The 6,296-nt window shown below is 59.6% G+C and overlaps 1 non-coding gene across 1 annotated transcript; it reads right to left on the bottom strand.

The window, feature by feature from the left end:
- Positions 1-4,699: 4,699 nt before the first annotated feature.
- On the bottom strand, positions 4,700-4,773 carry TRNAI-AAU. The gene has a single exon. It is a non-coding gene; the product is annotated as a tRNA-Ile (tRNA).
- Between the last annotated feature and the right edge of the window lie 1,523 nt (positions 4,774-6,296).

Raw genomic sequence — 6,296 nt, 5'->3', positions numbered from 1 at the left:
ATATTTTCTCTGAATACTGTGTGGGTGACTCAGTTTCCCCTGCAAGATGCCAACTGAAGGTGTTGGGGACAAAGAGATCAGGTGCCCTCCTTGTCCGGAAGAGAGACAGAGGCCAGAGGAGGGAGTGTCAGTTTGGAGCTGGCTGAGGAAATGGAGAGAGACCCAGAACTTGGTTCTGGGCTCCCCACCCCCCAAGATGGACCTGACAGAGGGGTCCTGTTTTCTGTACCTACAAGCTCTGTTTAAACTGTGTTCCCGTCATCTAATAAATCTTTTGTTTTAACTGTCTGGCTGAGAGTCACATCTGACTGCGGAGTTGGGGTGCAGGGACCTCTGGTTGCCCCAGGACCCGCCTGGGCAGACTCGCTGTGGAAAGTGCATGATGTGGAAGGGCTGAATGCTCCGAGGTCAGACCCAGGAAGGTGTGAGCTTCTTGCCCTGGAGACAGTCTGCTCCGAGAGAGGAGGCTCCCCCAGAGTCCTGACTGGCTTTGTGTGGAGTAGTTCCAAAGCATCACAGCATCCCCTTCCACACCATGCGCTTCCCGGAAGTCTGCACAGGCACTGACACTCCCTCCTCTGGCTTTTGTCTCTTTTCCAGGCATTAGGAGGCCACCCGATCTCTCTGTTCTCCAACACCTTCAGTTGGCACCTTGCAGGAGAGCGTCCCAGGCCACCAGGAGACAGGGTTGCGGCCATTCTCTGTGCAGATGGCATCACACTGGCCCTCTAGGGCTCTACAACAATCACACCCCCTTTCCCACCATCTAGAGCCTTGAGAAATGCACAGGGGAAACTGAGGCACCCACACAGTATTCAGAGAAAACATTAAGAACAGCCCCACTTTGTAACACCTGTATACAACTAGTTATACACTTTAAAGGGGTGTAAAATAGTCAAGTATTGTGCTAAACAAAATGATACTCCAAACTGACCACCAAATTTAAGTTGCACGTTTTTCCCCTCAGGTGAGGGCTCTGGGGTGGGGCTGGGGATGAGGGGTTCACAGTGCAGGAGGGTGCTCAGGGCTGGGGTGCTGGGGGTGCAGAGCTGGGGATAAGGAACTTGGGATGCAGACAGGCTGCCCCAAGGCTATGGCCAGAAAGGACTCCCCTGCTACCGGCAGCCGCAAGCTCTGGGGGAGGGACCCCTCCTCCCCACCCCCCAGCACACTCACTCTGCACCACAGTCACTGCACACGCTCCTAGGGACTCTCTCAGGTCCAGAAAGCCCACTCGCCTCCCCTGTGGTGGGTACCAGGTGTCACAGAGTCCCTGGGCGATGCTCTGGAACTGCTCCCCACCAAGCCAATCAGGACTTTGGGGAGCCTCCTCTCCCTTGGAGCAGACTGTCTGCAGGGCAAGAAGCTCACACGGCTTCACCTCCTGGGTCTCTCCTTGGAGCATTCAGCATCCTCTGCCCCTCCCTGCCCTTCCCACAGTGAGCCCGCCCCAGTGGGGTCCTGGGGAAGCCAGAGGGTCCTGCCCCCCCCACTTCGCAGTCAGACGTGACTCTCAGCCAGCCATAAACACATAGGTTTATTTGATGACAGGAACAGGGTCTAAAACAGAGCTTGTAGGTACAGTGAACCGGACCCCTCGGTCGGGTCCATTCTGGGGGCAGTGAGCCAGACCCCCCTTGTCTGCACTTCACGCCTGGTCCCCAGCCAGCTCCGGACTCCCAAACCCCCTCCAGCCCCCACTCCTCTCTGCTCAGTTCCTTTCCCGGGCCAGGAGGTCACCTGATCTCTTTGTCTCCAACACCTTCAGCTGGCACCTTTGCAGGGGAGGAGCCCAGGCCATCAGTTGCCCGGAGACAGGGTGTCGGCCATTCTCTGTGCAGACAGCATCACACTGGCCCTCTCGGGCTCTACAACAATCACACCCCCTTATCCCACCATCTAGAGCCTTGAGAAATGCATTGGGGAAACTGAGGCACCCACACAGTATTCAGAGAAAACATTAAGAACATTCCCACTTTGTAACACCTGTATACGACCAGTTACATACTTTGAAGGGTGTAAAATAATCAAATATTGTGCTAAATACAATGATACCCCAAACTGACCACCAAATTTAAGTTGCATGTTTTTCCCCTCAGGTGAGGGTTCTGGGGTGGGGCTGGGGATGAGGGGTTCACAGTGCAGGAGGGTGCTCGGTGCTGGGAGTGCAGGCTTTGGGGTGGGGCAGGGCTAAGGATGAGGAACTTGGGGTGCAGACAGGCTGCCCCAGGGCTAGGGCCAGAGAGGACTCCCCATCACCACCACTGGCAGCAGCAAGCTCCAGGGGAGGGACCCCTCCTGCCCCCCACGGCACACACACTCTGCACATGCTCCTAGAGCCCCTCTCAGGTCCAGAAAGCTCACTCCCCTCCCCTACGATGGGTACTGGGTGGGGGTGGGGGTTGCCATCACAGGTGGCCTTCCATGTTGCTCCCCCTCACCATAACTTCACTGTGGATGGGGGATGGGGCTGCCCCTTGCCCAGCAGGGGGCAGATGTGGGGTTGGCAGGGTGGTGGCTATGGTGGGGAGCAGGGTGTCATAAATTCACCCAAGCCCCAGCTGCTTAGATCTAGCACGCCTCCCTCTCCCATCCCCCCTGTGGCGGGTGGGTTGGTGGGTGCTGGGGGAGGGGGCATTGCCTTCACATGTGGCTTCCTGCCTCCCCTGTGCAGCCTGCTGCGCCTCACTGGGGGTAGGGGATGGGGGTTCCCCGTCCCCAGCGTGGGGCAGGAGTGGGGGGGTTGCAGGGTGGTGGCTGGGGGGGGACAGGGAGAGCAAGTTGTCACAAAATACACCCAAGCCCCAGCTGCTCAGGTACGTCTATGAACCCCCTCCCCCATCTCCCCTGTGGTGGGGAGGGGCACTGCCTTCACATGTGGCTTCCTGCCTCCCTGACCCCTGCTGCAGCCTGCTGCCCCTCACCACAGCCTCACTGGGGGACGGTGGGAGGGGATGGGGCTGCCCCCCCTTCCCCAGAGTTGGGCAGGTGTGGGGGCTGGGGCTGGGGTGGGGGCAGGGGGGGAATCATAGGGTCAAACACTCACGGAAGCCCCAGCAGCTGCTAAGGTGAGTGAGGTCCGTCTCCTGGCCGGAAGTCCCCTTCGCGTCTCCTCCAGGTAGGGGCAGGGGAGGGGAGGGCTGCCAAGCACGGCACGGCCCCCTCCACTCCCCTCCCGCTCCTGAGGTGCTACAGTACCAGCAGCTTGCACTGCTGTTATGCTGTAGCCCTTAGGCGGCGGCAGCAGCAGCAGCAAGGGAGAGAGACGCGCGCTGCGCACTCTTTACGTTCAGGCAGGGAAGCTCCAGGGCGGGGAGTGGGGGAAGCTCCAGCCCTGGCAGCGGCGGCGGGGAAATGAGAGGCGGGGGCGCTCCAAGCAGGAGAAACCTAGCTCCAAATATTGGTGGAGCAGAGCCCCTGACTGTGCATATTCCTGGGGCTTTAGCCCCAGGAGCCCATATAAGTTGGTGCCCATGGCCTCCACGAGTGCTGCACTCTGACCAGCTGAACCAGGCAAGCCATGGGAAGCTTCTCAAGGTCTTCCCCTGGTGTGGGCTTGGATGCGAAAAGCACCTGGCCGTTAATCAGCTGTTGCAAGAAGTGTGCAGAGTAGGAGTAGCGATGGGGCTGTACCTTTCCACAGCATCTCAATTTGGGCAGCTTTCCATTCCCCTTTTCTGTGTAATGTCCCTCCCACGGGTTTCACTTGCGGAGCTGTACGACTCTGGCATGGTGGCCATTTAGAAATCTTTTCCTGGCTTTTCTTTTCCACCTGGCCCCAGCGTTAGGACCGTTTGGGTGTTTCAGTGTGTGTGTTTTCCCATTTGGAGGCATTTGGAAGTTTGGAAGGGGAGCCGAAAGAGGAGTCTTTTTCACAAGCAAGTTGGCTTTCAGCACAGGTAGGGCCCTTGGCCGTAAAGCTTAGCTCCGTCAGTGCGTCTGCATGGGGTTCCTCCAGTGCCTCAAGAGCCCGTGCTAAACTCTCGGTGTGGGCGTTTGGCTTCCGCCACTCAGAGTGCCGTGCCTGCGTCTTCCCAGGGCCGGCTCCCGTGAGGCGCGCATAACTTGGGAGGAAAGGGGTAGAAGAGAAAGCAAGTGAAGCTGACTTCGAGTGGTGGTGCCCCTGGGTGGAGTGGTCCTCCTGCTCCTTCCTGTCAGAGGGGTGGGCTCGAGTGTGGGCTTGGGGGGTCTGGCTGTGGGCGGTGGGAGGATGGTGTCCAGGGAAGTCCCAAAGGTCACCCTGCGCCGGCGGAGTGTGAAGCCTCTCCCCTAGGTTGGGGTGCCGAGTGTTAAGCCTTCCTCTGTGGCTTGGGCTGGGGAGCGTGATCCGGCGTCGGGTCCATTTGGGTGGAGCTGGCGGCCGGCAAGAATTCGGGCCATCAGGTCAACCCTCTGTGGACAATGGGGGCGAGCCGGCAGGCCTGTGATTTTGGCTTCGCTGGGCGGGCAGCTCAAGCCTGGCCTCCTATGAGCCTGGAAGGCAGCTGGCCGGGCTCACCCGTCTCCTCCCCGGGCCCAAGTTCCTTTCAGGCAGCAGGTGGAGTGAGGAGCCCAGGGAGGGGAGACCAAGGAGGTGTCCGGAGCCTCGTCCTGCCTGGTGCCCAGCAGGGCTCTTGCCCACTCCCGGCCCACCTGGTTTTGGCCTCTGCCACCCCCAGCAGTCAGCCAAAGAGCAGAAGTCACCCTCTCCCTCCCGCAGTGGCCAGCATGGAGCTTGAACCCATGACCTTGGCGTTATTAGCACCATGCTCTAACCAGCTGAGCTAGCCGGCCTACGGGAAGCCCTTTCTTGCCTGACCCTTTTGGAAGGAGTCACCGGCTGGCGCAGGGAACGATGTGGCCTCCGTTATCGAATGGATGGATCAAGACGCCATCTGCCAAGGTAGGGGAATTAGCTCAAGTGGTAGAGCGCTCGCTTCGCATGCGAGAGGCAGCGGGATCAATGCCTGCATTCTCCAGCGGCAAGGCAGCCGCGGGACCTTCGCTTGCCCTTCTTTTAGAAGCCATGGTCAGTCAGCCGGCTCAGCTCCTCCAGTGGCCTCCATCCCTCTCCCCCTTGGCCTCCCAAAAAGCCAGCCCTTGCGGAGCACAAAGCTCTTCCTCCCCGGCCCTTCTCCCCCTTGCGCTGACTGGGAGGCTGGAGACAGCTGGGGGAAGTTAGCTCAAATGGAAGAGCATGGGAGAAGTAGTCAGACCCAGACACACATTCTCCAGCCTGCTCTGCTCTGCTTTGCTCTGCTGGGCTGGGCTCTAGTGGGGGACCTGCACCTTTCTTTCTGAGCTCTCACTGGAGCACAATCCCTTTCCTCCTCCCTCCCTGCTAGTCTACGCCAAGCTCATTGGCCGGGAGGGAGAGCCACTCAAATACAGAATTACTCACTTCCCAGGGGTCCATGAAGGGAATGAGGAGATGGGCGGGGTGGCACGCGATACCAGCTCAGCTGAGACCGTGAGACCTCGCAGCCTCCTGATCTCAGGCAGCATGGCAGCCGTGGAGCAGAGCAGAGCACGCAGACAGCTTGGAGACAGCCAAAGCGGGGAAGGGCTGCGTTGGTCTGGAAGAGGGAGTCGGTGGCTGTCTAGCCTGGAGGAGGCAGGGTCGTTTTGCTGTATGCTGGGCCAGGGGCCAGGGAGCCTGCTAGAGTTGCTGAGCTGGGCCTGCTCCTGGCTTTGCTTGGGTTAGAGGAAAGTGGTGAAGATAAGAACGGCCCTCCTGGGTGAGACCGATGGTCCATCTAGGCCACTATCACGTCTTCTGACAGTAACCGATGCCAGGCGCTTCAGAGGCAATGGCCAGAGCAGGCAATCGTCAAGTGATCTATCCCTGTGTTGTCTTCTGAAGTTTGGTGCTTGTTTCTGGGGCTAACTCTCAGCCCAGACACACTCCAGGGAGGGAGCATTGGTGTTTGTGCCGAGGAGCGTGGCTGGGACTCGGACCCCCTTCCCCAGCTCTGGGTAGCGCCTCGCCCCCATTTCAGGCTGTGTTCTGCTTAAGGCCACAGAGCCCTTGCCTTTTTTTGCCCGGTGCCTGAGAGTCAGGCCAGCTGCGGGGAATTAGCTGAGCGGCAGGCGCTCGCTGTGCATGCGAGAGGTAGTGGGGGACGCCGCCCGCATTCTCCGAGCCTGTCGACTAAGGGCTCCTGATGAGCCTGGTGGACGGGAGAGCCGGCCATCTGACTTTTGGCCTTGCTGCCCGTAGCGGTCAGGCCGAAAAATCCCCCTCCCCAGGCCCACAGCCACCCAGGGGCTCCTCTGCACCATCTTGCCTGAGCGGGTGGAAGTGGAGCCTGGAACTG

Source organism: Mauremys reevesii, linkage group 12 (assembly GCF_016161935.1).
Source record: "Mauremys reevesii isolate NIE-2019 linkage group 12, ASM1616193v1, whole genome shotgun sequence".
Taxonomy (NCBI): Eukaryota; Metazoa; Chordata; order Testudines; family Geoemydidae; genus Mauremys; species Mauremys reevesii.
The sequence above is the reverse complement of the archived record's forward strand: the minus strand, read 5'-3'. Positions and strand labels throughout refer to the sequence as shown.